Consider the following 21,453-nt stretch of genomic DNA (forward strand, 5'->3'; position numbering starts at 1 on the left):
TACTTAGTTTCACTGGTTCCTTCACTACTGCTTAGAAAATTGCTCTCTCTGATCTCCTACTGGTCACTTGCTGCCTTTCTTCTCTTATTCTGAACCAGCTCAACCTCTACCAGTACACCTCTCACTACCTCTGTTGAAATGTGGTGACTGATCAACAAAGTACTGTACACTCAGCATGTATCCTTGTCGGGGTCTGGGGCCGGGCTGGGCCCCAGGTAGGGGTTCGGGGGCGGCAGCCCCCGAGAAATTTTTTTTTGCTGTTTTTCGTTGATAAAAACCAACATTGTAATAAAACCCTAAAAAGGCTGACTTTGTTTGTTGCCCTAAAAATACATGTTATAAGCAGTTGGGATGCTTAAGGCATTGTAAGGTTGATGTACTATTTTTGCTGGATAATAAGAAAGATTGGACGGCTGTGTATGGTGGACGTAACCCATTCTGGGTGAACCACATTAAATCTCTGTGTTATCTGTGTCCTGTTTTATTTCTTTATCTTTTGTATTTAAATCTGCATATAATTGTTAGTTCATATTTGCTTCAGATCTGCTTGAAACCCTAACAATTGGTATCAAAGCGAGGTTTTCTGTAAATTGGCAGGACTTTCAGATTTGAGTGGGAGCAATGGAGGATTCCAAATTCAAGGTCGAAAAGTTTAACAGCCAGAATTATCAGTTATGGAAAATGCAGATGGAGGATTACCTATATCAAAAGGATTTGTGGCGGCCATTGGAAGGAAAGGCAAAGAAACCGACCACAATATCAGATGAAGAGTGGGACATTTTAGATAGAAAAGCACTAGGATCCATTCGATTGTGCCTTGCGTCATCTGTAGCATTCAATATAACAGAAGCAAAGACGACTGTAGATTTGATGGAAACATTGGCTAAGTTGTATGAGAAACCCTCGGCTTCGAATAAGGTATTTCTTATGAAGTGTTTGTTTAATTTGAAAATGAGTGAGGGAGGATCTGTAGCGGAGCACTTAAATGAATTTAATACAATTACCAATCAATTGTCTTCGGTAAAAATTACCTTTGCAGAAGAGGTTAGGGCTCTCTTGATTTTATGTTCTTTGCCAGAAAGCTGGAATAGCTTGGTTATGGCTATAAGTAACTCTGTCTCTGGTAAAAATACTTTGGTATTTGATGATATTGTTGGTGTTATCCTAAGCGAGGAAATGCGAAGGAAAAGCACAGGTGAGACTTAAACATCATCGGGTAGTGTTTTGAATGTGGAGAACAGAGGAAGATCAAAGGAAAGAGAAAAAGGCCCTGGGAATGAGAAGTCATGAGGGAAGTCAAAGAAAGGACTCTCTCAATCTAGAGGAAAGAAAGATTGCTGGTACTGCGGAAAGCCTGGTCATCTAAAGAAAGACTGTTGGTCTCAGAAAAACAAAGAAGGAGACAAAAATGAAAATGACAGTAAGGAAGCTAATATTGCAAGTAATACTTTACAAGATGCTTTAATCTTATGTTTGGATAATGTTAATAATTCTTAGGTAATAGATTCTGGGGCTTCATTTCATGCTACACCCCATAGAAAATATTTTCTAGATTATGTTCAAGGTGATTTTGGATAGATATATTTGGGTGATGATGAGCCTTGTCAAATTGTTGGAAAAGGAAAGATAAAGATCAAGTTGTAGAATGGTAATGACTAGTTTCTGTAGGAGGTAAGACATGTTCCTAATTTAAGAAGAAATTTAATTTCTGCAGGGCAACTAGGTAGTGAAGGTTGCATAGTTACCTTCTCAGATAGTATGTGGAAGGTCACTAAAGGATCATTAGTAGTAGCTAAAGGTGCAAAGGTAGGCACATTATATTTGTGTACTGGCAACACTTACTCTACCTTAGCTACTACAGATAAAGTTACTGCAGGGACAACAACAATAAACATTGCAAGAATAGATTCGATAATGTGGCACCATAGGCTTGGGCACATGAGTGAGAAAGGGATGAAAATCCTTCACTCCAAAAATCTATTGCCAGGACTAAAGAAGATTGATTTAGAGTTTTGTGAAAATTGTGTTTATGGTAAACAGAAAAGAGTCAGATTTCGTAAGGTTGGGAAAGAGAAGAAGAGTGAGAAGTTAGAGCTTGTACATTCAGATGTATGGGGACTGGCTCAGGTATCATCTCTTGGTGGCTCTTGTTATTATGTTATTTTTATTGATGACTCAACCAGAAAAACATGGGTATATTTCCTAAAACAAAAATCAGATGTTTTTGAAACTTTTAAGAAATGGAAAGCTTTGGTTGAGAATGAGACAGGAAAAAAGTTGAAGTGTCTCAGATTGGATAATGGAGGTGAGTATTGCAGCAAAACATTTGAAGATTACTGTTCCTTAAATGGGATTCGAAAGTAGAAGACAGTTCCAAGAACTCCACAGGAAAATGGTGTGTCAGAGAGAATGAATAGGACTATCATGGAACGTGCGAGGAGCATGAGATTGCATGCTGGGTTAACCTTACATTTTTGGGTAGATGCTGTACATACTGCTGTCTATTTGATAAATAGAGGACCTTCAACCCCTTTGGATGGTGGTATTCCCGAGGAGGCATGGACTGGTAAAAAGGTAAATTATTCTTTTCTAAAAACTTTTGGTTGCAAAGCTTTTGTCCATGTTGATAAAGAAAATAGAACCAAGCTTGATGCTAAATCTCAGAAATGTACCTTCATTGGATATGGGATAGATGAATATGGCTATTGGTTATGGGATTTTGAAAATAAGAAAATAATTAGAAGTAGAGATGTTATATTCAATGAGAAGGTTATGTATAAAGAATAGATGCAGGAAAAGAAGCATGAACATAACAAACAAGAATATGTGGTGTTGGATGAGATTCCTGAAAATGAAATGCCATAGGTACCTGATGCTCAGCAACAACAGATTGTCCCACAAACTCTTGCAAGTGTTAGACATTCTACGAGGACAAGTAGACCCCCTGAAAGATTTTCTCTTTCTTTGTATTCTATTTTATTAACAGATTCTGGTGAACTAGAAGAATATGAAGAAGCAATGTAGGTAGATGCCAAACAATAGTGGGAGCTAGGCATGAAAGAGGAGATGGACTCCTTGATGAAAAATAAGACTTGGGACTTAGTCCCTTTACCTGCAGAAAAAAGAGCCTTGCCTAACAAATGGGTTTATCGGCTGAAGGAGGAGGAAGGAGGTCAGAAAAGATATAAGGCTAGACTTGTGGTAAAAGGTTTTGCACAGAAAAAGGGTATAGATTATGATGAAGTATTTTCTCCAGTTGTAAAAATGACTTCAATTAGAACTGTACTTAGTCTTGTGGCTGCAGATGATTTACATCTTGAACAATTAGATGTCAAAACAGCTTTTCTCCATGGAGATTTGGAGGAGGAAATTCACATGTTGCAACCACAGGGATATGAGGTCAAAGGTAAGGAGAACTTGGTGTGCAGGTTGAAGAAAAGTTTGTATGGCCTAAAGCAAGCACCCCGACAATGGTATTTAAAATTTGATAGTTTCATGGCTGAACATGGTTATCATAGATGTCATTCTGATCATTGTGTATATTTTAAGAGATTTGATAATGGCAGTTATATTATCCTGTTGCTTTATGTTGATGACATGCTTGTTGCTGGGTCTAACATGCAACATATAAATGATCTTAAACAGAAATTAGCCAGGTCATTTGCTATGAAGGATTTGGGTGCAGCTAAGCAAATTCTCGGTATGAGGATTACACGGGACAGGAAAAATAGAACCTTGAATTTGTCCCAAAGTGAGTATATAAAGGAGGTGTTGAAAAGATTTAACATGCAGGATGCAAAAGCAGTTAGTACACCTTTGGCTAGTCATTTCAAATTGACTAAGGAGATGTGCCCAAAGGCATAGGAAGAGGTTAATAAAATGTCTAACATCCTGTATTCATAAGCTGTTGGCAGTCTGATGTATGCAATGGTATGCACAAGGCCAGATATTGCACATGCAGTGGGAGTTGTGAGCAGGTTTATGAGTAATCCGGGTATGGAACATTGGAATGCTGTGAAATGGATTCTTCTGTATTTGAAAGGAACTACTATGAAGGCATTATGTTTCAAAGGATCTAATGCTGCTCTAAGTGGATTTGTTGACTCTGATTTGGCGGGTGATATTGATTCATGAAGGAGTACTACAGGGTATGTTTTTACTATAGGGAGAACTGCAGTCAGTTGGATTTCTAGGCTGCAAAAGGTTGTTGCACTTTCAACCACTGAAGCTGAGTATGTTGTTGCTACAGAAGTCAACAAAGAGATGATTTGGTTGCAATGTTTTCTAAAGGAATTGGGTCAGACACAAGAGGATAGCCCACTATATATTGATAGCTAGAGTGCCATTCATCTTGCGAAGAACTCTGCTTTTCATTCAAGGACAAAGCACATTCATCTCAGGTACCACTTCATCCGGACTATTTTGGAGGAAGGTCAGTTATGGCTTGAGAAGATTCACACAAGTGAGAATCCTGCCGATATGTTCACAAAGGTAGTTCCATAGGAGAAGTTGATTTCTTCATCAGTTTCTATTGGTCTTCTTGATTGATAATTGTGGAATTTATACCAGTCAAGTCCTAGTGTTTTATCTAGTGGATGTTGCATGTATAGTGGTGTCGTGTAGTATCAGTCTCCAAGTGGGAGATTGTTTGGTGTGGAGCCTGATCAGTCTCCAAGTGGGAGATTATTGAAATGTGGCGATTGATCAACAAAGTACTGTACACTCAGCACATATCCTCATCAGGGTCCGGGGCCAAGCTGGGCCCCGGGCAGGGGTTTGGGGGCGGCAACCCCCGAGAAATTTTTTTTTGCCGTGTTTCGTTGATGAAAACCGACATTGTAATAAAACCCTAAAAAGGTCGACTTTGTTTGTTGCCCTAAAAATGCATGTTATAAGCGGCTGGGATGCTTAAGGCATTGTAAGGTTGATGTACTATTTTGCTGGATAATAAGAAAGATTGGACGATTGTATATGGTGGACGTAACCCATTCTGGGTGAACCACATTAAATCTCTATGTTATCTGTGTCCTGTTTTATTTCTTTATCTTTTGTATTTAAATCTGCATATAATTGTTAGTTCATATTTGCTTCGGATCTGCTTGAAACCCTAACAACCTCAATCAATGTTGCCTATTGTTCGGTCACACACATTGTTAGTATGCACAATTGATTTGCTTCAATAATAGTTTACTGGTTACCTGACTCTTACTAGTTAAGCCTTTGATAAACCCTTGCACCCATTACACTCCCTTTGTTGATTCTTCTCACATGCTTAGAAACTTTGGATGTCTTCTTTTTAATATGTTCTACTCTCTCTTCACCAATATCAACTCATATGCAACATCAATCCCTTCAGTCTTCAGTCCACATATTTATATTTGAGGGTTCCCCCCAAAACCAATACTCAAAAGGTTTTCTTCCACCAACTCAATCTACATCCAATCTGATCAGATCTTCTTTTCTGAAATTATGATTTGCATCACATCAATCAACACTTCCATCACCTCTCCTTCCAATGCGTGTTTTCTATTTTTGGTTGTCTGCAACTAGTTTTTCTCCCTTTCTCTGTACATCGCCATTAATGGCTCAGTTGTTTCCTCTGACCAACGAACACAAGGATTAGATCGTCCTGCAAGATTGGATCAATCACTTTTCCTCTCTGTCTTCCTCAAGCTGCAACATTCTGCCATTGATCTATAATATGCGGGTTCTTCATTAATGTCAACCTACTTACCAACTACCATGTCGATGAGTACTTCATCGACCTCTACATGCTCACCACATATTATCCTTGTCGACATCCACCTCTTCTCAGATTGCTAAGTCAGTTTTGTAACCTCTTCATACTTCTATGTCAGTTTGACATCATTCACCAATCGAGACTCATTACCGATTCAACTCACTTTACTAGTATAACCTAGCCGGTTCACCTTCAACCCTGCTAACTTCTTCTCTATCAATGAAACCACTTAGCCTGCCATCAAACCCAGTCAAACACACCGGTCCATCAACCAAGACTATTTACTGGTGATATTACACTTCTCTTTGTATACCAGTGATCACATCCTTGTTATCCTTTGCTTGCTTACCAGTGTACTCATTTACCGGTAGATGCTACATTTCATGAGTACCGATAACATACCTTACTTGGTTGCTTGCATCCTACTTCCCACATACCATTTGACATCAATAACAACCTTGTTAGTCTACCTGCATACATTGACCATCATTACTCATCGGTCACCATTACTCCTCATCGATCATTCCATACTGGTTGACATCAATGATCGACAACCTAATGCCAACAATCTCCTCCTTTGGCATTGATGTCAACACACCCACAAGTCTCCACACCGGTAGATTTCTCCCCCTTTGACATAATGACAAAGGGTCAGGGTATTTCATTCCCTGGTTTATTCTCCCCTTTTGACACAATTTGCATTCTGCCATAATTATTCCATTCACTTCTTGTGGTTCATACTCCACTTGTTAGACTGTGTGGACTCTCCCTTAGTCAAATCTCCTTTGTGTGATTACAACTAGTACAAAGGCAAAAATTCCTAAACTCCCCCTATGGCTAGCATGTGGTTGAAGAGATACAAATATTGTTATAAATCTCCCCCTGAACCATAGGTCACCTTACTAGCTTAAGTGAATGAGGCAGGTGACACAACACCCAATTTGTGTCTCAAATACTCAAAAGTGCTTACCAGTAATGGTTTGGTGAAGGTATCTGCCACTTGTTCATTTGTGGGGACATATTCCATCATGACCTCCCGTCCTTCAACCTTCTCTTTGAGAAAATTATACTTGATGGCTATATGCTTTGTCCTTGAATGCATCACTAGGTTCTTTGATATGTTGATAGAACTTGAGTTATCACATTGGATGGGAATAGGATCAGAGATGTCCACCTGCATGTCCTTGAGGGTCTTCTTCATCCAAAGCACCTGAGAGCAGAATGTGGTACCAACAATGTATTATGATTCAACAATTGATAAGGAGACTGAATCCCACTTCTTGTTATGCCATGAGACCAACCAGTCACCTAGGAAGAATGAACCACCACTTGTGCTCTTTCGGTCATCAATGCAACCTACCCAATCAACATCAATATATGCTTCCAAGGTAAATTCCCCTTGTTTAGGGTACCATAATCCATAATTGAGTGTCCCTTGCAGGTACCTAAAAATTATGATGACTGCATTCATATGTGACTGCTTAGGTGCTGCTTGAAATCTAGCCACCATATACACTTCCTGCACTATATCCAGTCTAGAAGCAGTTAGATACAATAAAATTCCAATCATGGATCTATACAACATTTGATCCACTACCGACGACTCATCATTCTTGCTCAGTTTGCAGTTGGTCACCATGGCGGTACTCACTGGTTTGCAGTCCTCCATTTGAAACTTTTTTAGCATGTCCTTTGCATACTTGGTTTGTGAGATGAAGATTCCCTTATCTAGCTATGATATTTGCAAACCAAGAAATTATGTCAACTCTCCAAGCATTGACATCTCAAACTCTGACTGCATCTTTTAAGCAAAATCCTTGCACAAAATGTCCTTGTTGCCTCCAAAACTGATGTCATCCACATATCCAACCACAATAATCATGTGATTTCCTTCTGCTTTAACATACAAATTGTTGTTAGTACTTTCTTTACTGAACCCTTTCTCCTTTAGATACTTATCTAACCTTGAATACCATGCTCTTGGAGCCTGCTTCAAACCATACAAGGCCTTCGTTAATCGGCACGCAAAGGTCTCATCATCATGTAGAAAAAATCCTTCCGGTTGTTCCATGTAAATCTCTTCTTCCAAATTTCCATTTAGGAAGACGGATTTTACATCCATTTGATACACTTTATATCCTTTATAGGCTAAAAACACTAGAAACATCCTAATGGCTTCTAGTCTAGCTACCAGTGCAAATGTCTCTTCAAAATCAATACCCTCTACTTGTGAGTAACCCTTGCACACAAGTCTAGCTTTATGCCTAGCAATATTACCTTCTTCATTCATCTTGTTCTGGTAGACCCATTTGGTGCCAATGATGTTCTTGTCTTCCAGTCTAGGAACTAACTCCCAAGTCTTGTTCTTCTCAATTTGCTACAACTCTTCTTCCATGGCAGCCATCCACTTCTCATCCTTTCTTGCCTCATTGAAGGTTTTAGGTTCCATTTCTGTCATGAGGTAGAAGTTTACCTACTCATTGTTCTAGGCTAGTCTTCTCCATGTCTACACACCATCATATTTGTTGCCTATGATCTACTCTTCTGGGTGATTCTTCTGCACATACTAGTTGGGGGACTTACCAATTTCATCTTTTGGTTCATTGTCAGTCTGAACTTAATTTTATTCATCACCGGTATCATCATACCATTAGTCTTGTGGCTGTCTTTCTTTGTGCAGATCTTCATCAACTCTAACATTCACACTTTCAATGGCTCTTCTCAGTCTCTTATTGTAGCATTTATAGGCCTTAATGTGAGTTGAGTAACCAAGGAAGATACCTTCATTACTCCTGGAATCAAAACTACCTAGCCCATCCATATCTCTTTTGATAAAGCATTTTCTTCCAAAGACCTTGAAGTATTTAACTGATGGTTTTTGGTCATACCACAATTCATAGGGTGTCATATTGCTACTTGTTCTTAGTTGCACCCGGTTTAGAGTGCACATTGCAGTATGAACTACTTCCTTCCAATAGATATCCAATATTTTTGCCTCATTCAACATGGTCCTAGCCATCTACTTGACTACCTTGTTTTTCCTTTCTACCACTCCATTTTGTTGTGGTGTCCTTGGAGCTGAGTACTGCCTTTTGATTCTATGTCTCTCACAGTAGTCCTCAAACTAATTGGATGTAAACTCTCCACCCCTATCTAATCTTAGGCACTTGAGATTGTAACCACTTTTATTTTCTACCATTCTTCGAAAGATCTTGAATCTCTCATATGCCTTTGATTTATCATGGAGGAAGGTGACCAATGTCATCTTGAGAAGTCATCAATGAAGAGCATAAAGTATCTTTTACCAGCAAGAGCTCTTGTCCTAGTTGGACCACATAGATCAGTGTGCACAAGTTCAAGTGGCCTTGAAGTATTATATTCCTTAGTCTAAAAGGTCACCTTAGTTTTCTTTCCTTTTACACATTCATCACAAAATGTGCTTACCGGTTTGGTGGTCTTTGGTATGTATCTCACAAAGCCCTTCTTTCTTATTTTGACTAGGTTATTAAAATTTATGTGGCCTAGTCTTTTGTGCCACAACCAACTCTCATCCACTTGTCCCAACATTCATTGGGATTTAAAACATTATTTTAGATTGTATACATTTCCATCTATCCTCTTACCTTTAGCTACAATCTGACCAGTACTCTCCTCCCTTATCTGGCAACCGGTAGAGTCAAAGGTGAATTTATAACCGTTGTCACACATTTGACTCACACTCAACAAATTGTGTTTCAGGCCTTCTACATAATGCATATCATGGGCTTTTAATGTTTAGAGTTCTTTTTCCCTTTATCTTGATTGAAGAATTGTCTCCAAACCTCACTGAGCCACCATTCCAATCTTCAAACTTGATGAATTTATTATCATCTCTGGCCATGTGGCTAGAGTAGCCACTATCCACTACCCATAAGTTTCTTCTTTTTGCATGTAGGGAAGTTTGCACAATTAGGATTGACTCTACTTTGATCTTGTCTTTCTCAACCCAAACTAGTTGAGTTTCCTTCCTCTTGTCAACTGCAATTCTATTTTTTGGTTTGGCTACCAGTTCCTGATCAAGAGTTGTCTTCTTTTGCTTGATTTTCCTGTTCTTGTAATGCTTTGCAATGTGTCCAAACTCATGACAATTATAACACTTCATATTTATATTTAAAGATGAGTTTGAAAACTTATTATAGAAAATTGGTTGACTTCTCCTACACTCATAACTCCTATGACCTAAACCATTACATTGATAGAAAACAACATCCATATTTTGGAGTGCATTAAATGGATTCCTACTTACAAAAATCATAGGAGGCATATTCATAAACTTGCAATCAGATATCCTATGCCCAAAATTATTACACCAATAGCAATAACCATGAAAGTTTGGTACATATTGGTTTGGTTGTCTTGGTCCTGCAAACATCCGTCTTCCAGGGTGAGTTTTTCTCATGTTGCTGATTTTAGTGAATCCTTCATGATCAACCTTTGTTTTATTCCTAGGGTCTGTATTCCAGTATACTGAATGTGGTCTCCGGTACATTGATTGGGTGTATTGGTTTACAAGGTGGTTTCTTGTAGCTTCTGCATAAGTCTTCTTACATGTATCTTTTCTTACAATGAATGTTATCTTCACTTAACCTTCACCTGAAGAAGTGAATTGAATCTCTTTACCAAAAGTGTCCTTGTTGTTTGAACTTTGACCTTCTTCAAATCCTAAACCACCAGTGTCTTTTGATTGCGTTTGTTTGCTCAAAATTTTGTCTAGAGCTTCAGTGCTACCCTCATACTTGCTTCTCATTTTTAGTTCCTCCTTGCTCTTTTTGAGCTCTTTTCTAAGCTTTACTATTTATTCTTCCAGATATTGATGCTCCTTTTCCATTTTTATCAAGTCACAGGATGTGACTTCACATATCCTCTTGGCCTCTTCCAAATGAAGTTTCAAATCAGCAAGCACTTGATTAGACTTATCCAGGGATTGCTTCAAAAGATCTTGTTCTTCTGTAGCAGCATGCTTGACCTTCTTGAGTTCTCTTCTTGTCTTGCTCAACTCCTCAAGAGCACTTATGAGCTCACCTTCTAGGTCCACCTCACCTTCAATATATTCATCTTCCTCTTCTTCATTTATCGGTTCATCTGCTACCATAAATAGGTTAAACATTCTTTCTCCCTTACAACAATCACCCTCTGATGCGCTCTCTTCATCTGTGGTATCATCCTCAACGGTGTATAGGCTTTTCTTCTTTTGGTAGATTCTTCTTCCTTGCCGATAAGCCTTCTTTTCTTGGTTACTTCCCAAGGTTCTGTCAGTTCTTTGTAGCTCTTCTTCATAAATCTCACCATAGGGGCATTTTGAGGCAAAATATCCTATCTTTCCATAGTTAAAGCATTTTAGAGGTAGTTTACCCTTGTACTTACCGGATCCTCTCTTAATCTTCTTCACAATTTTTTCCACCTCTGCATCAGAGTCCTCACTGGATTCACCATGAGAAGCTTCTTTTTTGCCTTTCTTGATGGATTTGAAAGCAAATTCTCTCTTAGAGGTTCCTTCACCAGTTGTCCTCATCTCATATGCAGTTAAGGAGCCAAATAACTCATCCATTGAAAAAGTTTCCAGATCCTTGGCTTCTTCAATTGCAGAGACCTTTGTATCATATTTGGAAGTGAGTGATTAGAAAACCTTCTTGACAACAACTTCATCTTCTACCTCTTCTCCAAATCCTCTGATAGAATTCACAGTTTCATCTATAATACCCTAAAAATGGTCATCTAAACCATGGGCCCCTAATCTCGACTACATCACCAAGGTCCTAACCAAAGACAAATTAAATCAATCATGAGCACCTAATCAATTAATTCTTAAATCATCAATGCCACATGGAAAATAAATCATCTTGAATTAATTAAATATTTATTTAATTAATTTCCAAGCAAATCATTTTAATCAATTATCTTATTTATTTAATTAAATATCCTAGCGTATTTAATTTATAAATCAATTTGCCATCAAATCATGAAAAAAAGGGAATTAATTTGGAAAAAGGAATTAAAATTGAGAAAATAAATCAAATTATCTTGAAAATTTAATAAATTGAAAAATCTCAAGAAAAGCAATTAAAATAATTAAATCTTAAAACTGAATAAAAATATGGAATAAATTAGTTTTTTTGATTTTATCTTAATTCTACCTCTTAAAACTGAGAAAGCAACCAATCACATCAATTCACCTAGATTGTTCTTCTTCTTGAAGAATCTTGACCTCTCATTATCATTCGATCTCAACCATTGATTTCTTTCTAATTTTTCTATAAATTCAGGCTCTCATCTCCTAATCAAGGACCCTGGAGATTTAATTGTTATTGTGTTGTTTTTTCTCTAGGTTCATTAAAATTGTGCACATTGATATTATTACATTAGCTTAATTATATTGTTTGAATCATGCTATCTTGATTAGAATAATATAGATGGATAAATTGCTTGAATCATATTTAGCTTAATCTTGCATATTTAGTTTAATCTTGCATACATATAGATTAAATCCTTGATTTAGGTGTTGTCTAGTCATTGGTATTGCATAGAGAAATATGAGAGCAAGACTAAAAATTGCATCTACTAGGAACCAAGGTCCTAACCAAAGGCAAATTAAATCAATCATGAGCACCTAATCAATTAATTCTTAAATCATCAATATCACATGGCAAATAAATCATCTTGAATTAATTAAATATTTAGATATATTAATTTATCATTTCAAGAAAATCATTTTAATCAATTGTCCTATTTATTTGATTAAGTATCCTAGCATATTTAATTAATAAATCAATTTGCCAATTAATCATGAAAAAAAGCGAATTAATTTGGAGAAAGGAATTAAAATTGAGAAAAGAAATCAAATTGAGATATCTTGAAAATTTAATAAATCGAAATATCCCAAGAAAAGCAATTAAAACAATTAAATCTCAAAATTGAAGAAAAATATGGAATCAATCAGTTTTTTTGATTTTATCTTAATTCTGGCTCTTAAAACTGAGAAAGCAACCAATCACATCAATTCACTTGGATTGTGCTTCTTCTTGAAGAATCCTGACCTCTCATTATCATTCAATCTCAACTGTTGATTTCTTTCTAGACTTTTTATAAATTCAGGCTCTTATCTCCTAATCAAGGACCTTGGAGATTTTATTGTTATTATATTGTTTTTTCTCTAGGTTCATTAAGAATGTGCACATTGAGATTATTACATTAGCTTAATCATATTATTTGAATCATGTTAGCTTGATAATCATATAGATGGATAAATTGCTTGAATCATATTTAGCTTAACCTTGCATATTTAGTTTAATCTTTCATACATATAGATTAAATCCTTGATTTAGGTGTTGTCTAGTCACTGCTATTGCATAGATAAATTTGAGAGCAAGACTAAAACTCGCATCTATGATGCAGAGCACCATGGACCCTCCCACAATCATACTACAAATCTTCATTCTCTCTTCTTGTTTGTAGCAACATTCACCTATCTAGGGCTTCAAAATAATAATCCACCTATAGATTCATTCAATTCACCATATCTGATCACACATTCAAATGTCACATCACTTTTCCAATCTGCAACAATAGGATCAACCACAAGATCCCAAAACAAGGCCTTTCTTCCAACTCTCTAGACTCTACTCAATGCACCCAATCAAGGATAACAACCCAATGGTTTGTTACCACACTTGTAATGGTCTTAAAAAATCACAAATACCATAAATAAAGGTTATACAAACCCCAAAAATCAGGCTGAAACTCCTAAACCCAAACTGTTCCCTCCAGGCTTCAATCCTACTAGCCCTCCAAATCGGGTAAACACAACTTTTCTCAAAATCCTTCCAAAACACATGACAAATAAATTGCATATTTAGATACCCTTTTTGAATATATATAACATATCCAAAAAACTATGTATGAATCTTTTGGACCATTGCACAAAACCATTACCTTGTCACCCTTTGATCTAAGCCTAATTAGGCCACTTTTAGAAAGCATCCACCCTAAGAACACAACCCCAAGACTTATAACCCAAAAAAATTATTTATCCCTGCTTCCAAACCACATATTTTCAATGTTTCAAGTTATTTCACTTTCATTTATATACCCAACCATCAAACCCTCCTTTTAAGGTGCACAAAACTAGGGCTTCCTAGATCTAGGCCTTCCAATCACGTCCACAACCAACCAAGGGTCCTAAAACCATGTATTAAAAATATCTACACACTTTCCATCATAAAAGTGAAACTGCTTAAGGTAGATCTCTCAGACCTTCACCATGGCACCATTCTTGCACCCCTTTTTTAGGCAAAACTCCACCCTAGGGTATCAACCACCCCCTTACTGATCTCTCCTACATGCAAAATTATTATTAGACATTAATATACATCAATAATAACCCATTACACAATAAATAGAAACCACATAAAGTGGAATGGGTCACATTTGCATTGTGACTCTCAAAACTTCCTTAAAACAATCACCTACAACATATTTTATGACAGTCAAAATAAAATAGACAAAACGGATTAAAGGAGCCTCAAAATAGTTCAAAATGAAATTTAAAACATTTATCTATCACTTCCAAAAGGAATTAGATCAAAATATGTTATGAATGGAAAGTTATAGCAATTGGAAGTTGAGATTTTAGACCAAAATTGCAAGGAAAACCTTGTATTTCATTGCCAAATTCCAAAGTCTTACAATTCCAATGAAATCCAACCCTCAAAAACCTCCCCCACATGTGGGAATGAGGTTTTAAAGTCATTTATACTCCCAAAATAGACTACAACCTCTCTAACTAACTTTTGAACCAACTTTGGTTGTTTTACACATGATTACTCACTTGGTTTATATAACAACTTTTGATCTCCCTTGTGCTATGAAACTAACCAATATTTATATTACATGAATATGGTCTTTTAAGACCTTATGAAAACCAAGACACAAAATAAACTCCTATTCTACCCCTTTTTGAGTCCTTCATAGCCTATTAGGCCTAGTTTGCTCAACATAGCAAATTTGATTACAAATGAACAATATGACTCCAAATGGCCTTATTAGCCATGATTACAATATCAAATGGTCATTTTTAACCTCATAGACTGAATATCTCATAAATCTTCATTATGGCCTCATGGTGGCCAATCTTGTCTTGGGTGCTCCTGCACCAATCTACTTGGAGGCAATAGGTCGCTTTGTAATGGTTTTATTATTCATTGATTATTGATTTACTAACCATGCATCTAATGACTTATTGAAGTGTTGTGTATTCAGATACAGATACAAATCCATTTATTTTTCACACACATTTTTTGTGCCCACCGTGGGCCTCAAGAATTCAATTTTTTGGCCTTACAATCATTCATTTTTATTTTCTAGATTTCGTTCGTATAGTCTCTGCAAACTGTTGTGCGAGTTTATTTGGCATACAGTACTAGTTATGAGTTTTGTCGTCAGGTTCTGTGATAATCCTTGTATGATATTATGCTTCTGTCATTTCATTTTATGATTACTCATCTGAATCTGTGATAGTTGTCATACGAATTTATGTTTTTCTCATTTCAGGAACACTATACTTTTTAGGGTTTTTTTAAAATTAAATTTGGATTTACTGATGCTAACCCTGAATTTTCTTTTGTCTGCCTGAGAGATTTTCACAACCTAACTAGTTTTTTTGCAAAACGCTTGTCAAAGAATTTATCAATCAAATTTACGCGTGTCAAAATTCAAAACATTGAAATACACATCCTTCAATCAAATTCACTTCGTGTTTCAATATTTATTTTTTAATTTCTTCATTAGCACAAGTGATAAGGAAGAAATTCGAACCTAGGTTTGTTATCCATACCTGATTTGAAAATTCTTCTTTCCACCATCCTTTCATTTCTTAAAAAATTTACGGTTGTCCGTTCCATGAGACAATGATACCCTTGCTTTGGAAATAATCACAATATTCAAGCAAAGGATATGAGGGCATCCTAATACTCTTTTTAATTGACAAATTATTTTGATGAAGTTCATGATCAGAAACCCTTGCCTTCAAAGACACTGAATTTTTTCTATAATAAGATGAGAAGAACAAGGTTTTCTGTTAGGTTTTGGAAAAACCTTAGGGCAATTACGGATGCCCTGTGGATTTTTATTTTCCTACCAAAGAGGACTTCACCTAATACTAAAAGATTTTTTATTTTCTTCCCTTAACCACCTTTCATTCAATTTTTTTCTATAGTTTCTGTAGACGTATAAAAATGACCATATTCCTAAATGAATATTTAATGTTCATTTTATTTTCATTCCTCTATTTAATTAAATCTAATTTAATTAAATCACCCACATTCTTCTATTTAATTAATTAAATTATTAAATTTATTTATTTAAATTCACTTAAGCCCTTTGCATCATTTAATTGAATAAATCATTTTGTTTAATTAAATCCCTTTTATATACTTTTTATATAAATTTAAATTTAATTAAATAGTTTACCCCAATTAAATAAATCTAATTTATTTAAATCCCCAATTTGCAACCAAATTGAATTAAAGCAATTTATTTTAATTAATCCTATTATCCCTCATCCACTTGCATTTTCCTACATCTCCCACTTGCATCCTAACCCTATTCCTAATTTCTTCTAGAATCCATCCAATCCTAATCAATTAACCCAAACCCATTCATTATCCCCTTTCCCTAAATTTGAGGAGGTCACTTCTCAAATTTGAAGTAAAGTATTCAAAAGGCATTAAAGCCTTTATGCCTTCAACAAGCTAACTCGTTGAATACCTCCAAATTTGGAAGGACTCTTACAAATTTGTCCCCAAAGTCTTCAAACCATTAATGGTTAACTAACCCTTAGTGGCATGGTTAGAGACTTTTTGCTTAACTTAACCCTCATTTAACCCAGAGATTTCATCAAGCATTCATTGCTTTGACTATGGTTATCCCTTTAACCTTTGCACAAGAGTTTACCCTTTGGGTAAAAGCTTTATCCATTAGATAACTCTAACCTAACCTTAACCCTTACCTCCTAAGGTAACCATGAGGTTTCTCAAGCATTTAATGCCTCTTTCATCTCCTCTCAAGCAGTCTTATGTTGACAATTGTCACCATTTCATTGGTGAAAATTGTAAACATGGATTGATAACTTTCAATCCCGACCCTTGATTAACTCCTTCAATCTTGACCATCCATTGCCCTATTTTCACTATAAATAGAGCTCTCATTCCTCCATTTTAAGGATCCATGCAAGCTTTTAGTATCTCATTTATGCTCAAATTTATCAATACATCTAGCTTCTCTTTGTAATAGGAATTAATCTAATAAGCATTTTAGAGTATTTACTTTATCATTAGCTTAAATCATTAACTAGTATATCATGTTAGGATAGTATTTCTACTAACCTTGTCATCTTATAATCTAGTTTACTTCATTTGTAAAATCATGCATAGATAGGATGCACTTCATGCTAAAATCAATCTAGAGTATCCCTTGTTCTTGCATTTGTCATCCCTAAGTTACTTTGCTCAATGATCTGAGAGCAAAGGCATTGGCTTGAGGGACCTTGTGAGATAGAGAACCATGGAACCTACTGTTGGTGTAAATAATTATTCATCATGGATATTATTACACCTTACTTAAGTTTACTTAGGTACATGCATTTCATAATAGTTTGGGTATGAGACACTTGGGTGTTTGTGCCACATTGGGATAGTGTGTGTAGGAAAATTTCCACCTTTTATGGTGTTGATCTTGTTGTTACACTCCACATTCAGTGGGTGATCCACCTCATGTGGACTATTATATTGTTTCTCCTACCTACCCACACCTATTTCCTACCTACCCTTGTTTCTTATTGAGCCACATGTCATGTTTGTGTGCTCACATATCCATATGGCCTTGCCTATATAAGCAAGCTCATATTCATTGTATGTAACGATCGCTTGATGATCCAATTGATCAGTATTTTCATCTTGATAGAATACAGTTTATTTCTATCATCTATTTTTTTTCTCTATTTGTACTTTCCATTGCCTCTAGATCTTGGCAAAATCTCACATGGCATCAGAGCCATTATAGTGCCATTGGTTTGCCAATTGAGAGAATTTTGGGGTTTGCATTTTGGAGCTTTCTATTGCAGGTTATTATTGGAGCTTTTTGGGTCAGATCTAAGGTCACCATTGGATTGAGGAGGTTCGAGAAAGTAAGAATCGCCTTTTATTTCATCCAAATTTGACATCCGAGGCCAAATCTAGAGCCGTTTGAAGGTGGAGGGTGGTGACTTGTCCCAGTAGCGATTTGCAATTTTGGAGCATTTTTGGTCAAATCCGTCATCACGATTGTGCTCAGAAGGCCCAAAAACCCCAACATTGACTATCAATTCATTGAAATCGGCCTCTGTTACCCCGAGTTGAAAAAATCTCCCCTCCTAACCCGCCGTACGGACTTGCAGGTACAGGTTTGAAAATTTTTTTATTTTACTTTATTTTTCCGTTTTTTAATTTTTTGGAAAATTAAAAAATAAAAAAATTAAATTTTAGGGGGTCGTTGTTTTTTGGTTTTTCGTTTTTTTTAAGGGTGAAAAATAAAAAATAAAAAATTTGGGGGCTCGTTTTTGGCCCGCAGGCCACTTGCGAGTATCACAGGTGTATCTGCGGCCCCGCAGGCACTGCGGGTCACCGCAGGCTCTGCGGCCCCGTAGTGTACCTGCGGGCCCCTCCTTGTGTGGGGGGGGTAAAATAATTTTGTTTTTGTTTTTTTAATTTTGTTTTTGTTTTTTTTAATAAATGAAAAAAAAATCATTTTTTCTTATTTTTTTAAATAAGTTTTTTTTAATAATTAGAAGAATAAATTTTTTTATAAAAGTTTTTTTTCTTTAATAAATTTTTATTAAAGTTTTTTTAATATCATTTTTTTTCAAAAAAAAATGACTATTGCCTTTTTTTGCATTTTTTTTCTTTATTTTTTAATAAAGTTTTTTTGCATGGGCATAATAAGTTGTTTTTATTTAGATTTTTAAAATCTTTTAAAAACACAAACATCATTTAATAAATCAAATTGGGAACACTTTTTTTTATCACTTCACACCTGTCTTGAAGTGCTTCCAACCGGCAGTCAAGGGGGGGGGTTGATTTGCTCCTTTATATCTCTTGGCCACATCCCAATCGAAGGCGTCCTTTTCTGCAATATTCTACAGTGCTTCTTGGTGGCATCATCTTCATGTTTCCAGATTTGCACTATCATGTTGTATGCTCTTGCATGAGCAATGTTGTACTCGCACTATCATAAAGTTCCACACCTCTTTGTATCTTGTCATTGTTGACATATTTGATGTAATCCTCTTGTATACATAGATCAGGAATATCTTGTGAGACTTGGTGCATGGTTCTAGTTGAGACTTAGATTGTACACATTTGTGCATGGCTCCCGTGAGACTTGGACTGTACAGGTATTTCTGCTATTTCTGAGTATCCAGATGATGCTCACAGCAGGTTGTCTCCATACCTGATCTTCATTTTGTTGCAGCGAGTGATTCATCGTCATTGACTTGGTACCTAGTTTTGTCACACTTTGACATTATTGGTGCAACATTGGCTCTCTTTCTTCCTTATGGGGAGGTATTTTGGTCATCATCATTGGACCATCTTTGCAGGAGATTCGACATTGAGGGAGGGCTTCATGGTCTCTTCTTCTCTCTTATGGGGGGGACATAGTTTGTTCTTCTCATTCATCATTGAGAGCATTGTGTGCTTTCATCATCTCTCTTTTGGGGGAGGGTTTTTTCCCATTGGGTTTTTCTCTCTTTCCCCACTTTGTGAGAGATTTCATTGCATTGGTTTTCATGCATTTGCATTTGTTCATGGGTATCTAACATGGCCTAGTAGCCGAGACCCATCTTGCATTGCTTAGTTGCATTGTAGACTTAAGTGCATTCCCCTAAGTTGCACCTAAGGGGGTGTCTTGGTGTAAATAATTATTCATCATGGATATTATTACACCTTACTTAAGTTTACTTAGGTGCATGCATTTCATAATAGTTTGGGTATGAGACACTTGGGTGTTTGTGCCACATTGGGATAGTGTGTGTAGGAGAATTTCCACCTTTTATGGTGTTGATCTTGTTGTTACACTCCACATTCAGTGGGTGATCCACCTCATGTGGACTATTATATTGTTTCTCCTACCTACCCACACCTATTTCCTACCTACCCTTGTTTCTTATTGAGCCACATGTCATGTTTGTGTGCTCACATATCCATATAGCCTTGTCTATATAAGTAAGCTCATATTCATTGTATGTAACGATCGCTTGATGATCCAGTTGATCAGTATTTTCATCTTGATAGAATACAGTTTATTTCTATCATCTATTTTGTTTTCTCTATTTGTACTTTCCATTGCCTCTAGTTCTTGACAAAATCTCACACCTACCTTTGGAAGTTGAGTCATTCTTCATGACTCCATAACTTGCACCAAGAAGTCCTGTGGGTGTGTGCACAAGTCTCTTTGAACACATTTTTCACATTTTAAGTTTCATTGACCTACTTTTCCCACACACATTTCTGGTGCCCACTGTGGGGCACTACCCCATTAATCAAATCAGTTTTTGAATAAAATCACTTTTGTAGGTATGTGGGAAACAAGAATTGGTGCGTGGGGAACATCCCTTAGCGCATTTGGTTAATCTTCCAGTGTATCCAGCTCACTGTTTAGTGCGTGGGACTCATTCCCCAATGCGTGTAGACCATCACTTAGTGCATCAACTTTACTAACATTTTCCTATAGGTCTCAGCACGGGAAAACAACAGAGAAGTGCATTTCAAAAATAGTTCAGCGCATTGGGTCTGTCCGATAGCAAATCCCAGTTATCCTGTAGCACGTACAGTCCTTTCTGTAGCGCATCACAGATAGAAGGCAAAAATTAAAATTGTAACCGAGTTTAAATTTAGACTTGTTGAAGTCCACAAGAGGAAAAATCTATTTAACTATTTTAAATCGATATTTTGCAGGATTTCTGACATCTTATTGCAAGGAGGAGCTTAGTGTTATTTTTAGAATTATAAATAGTTTAAATTTTTACTAACTTATTTAAGTTAGTTAAAATTTAAAGTATTTTTAATTCTTGTTAGATAAAATTGAACTCACCTTATTTGGGCTATACAAAGGACTACAAAAACAAATTTACTTGCTTTTTTAGAAGAGAAATTTTCAATTGGGCTCTAAAAAGAACAAAGCAATTTTTCCATTTTTGCAAACAAAGGTGTTTAAAAAGAACTTCACCATCCTTTGGTGCATAAAAGGATCCACTTCAAGCTTTTGCAAAGTAAAAAAATCACACACGTCCAAAATTATTTGCAACTAGAGAGGGAAGATCTTCCCCTTTTGATCGATTTCTTTGGTTGACCAAACATCGATTTTACTTTGTTGACCAGTTCTTTTTCATAGATCAGAAAATCATTGCCTTAAAAGGATAAAATAAACACCATGTTTTCATGGAGCAACATCTCCATATAGATTTTAGCAAATCATTTCCTTGAAAGATAAAAAGAACCTTGTTTGCCTTGTCTCGAAAGTGGAAGGAATATGCTCTCCCCGTAACTGGGTGATCAAAAAGCCAGACCACTCTTATGCTTTCAGTCATATTGCATTAAATCCTTTAGCAGGTCTGCCTTCCTGAGGGGTTGAAAAACTCTTAAAGC

The sequence above is a fragment of the Cryptomeria japonica genome, chromosome 7 (genome assembly GCF_030272615.1).
Source record: "Cryptomeria japonica chromosome 7, Sugi_1.0, whole genome shotgun sequence".
NCBI lineage: Eukaryota > Viridiplantae > Streptophyta > Pinopsida > Cupressales > Cupressaceae > Cryptomeria > Cryptomeria japonica.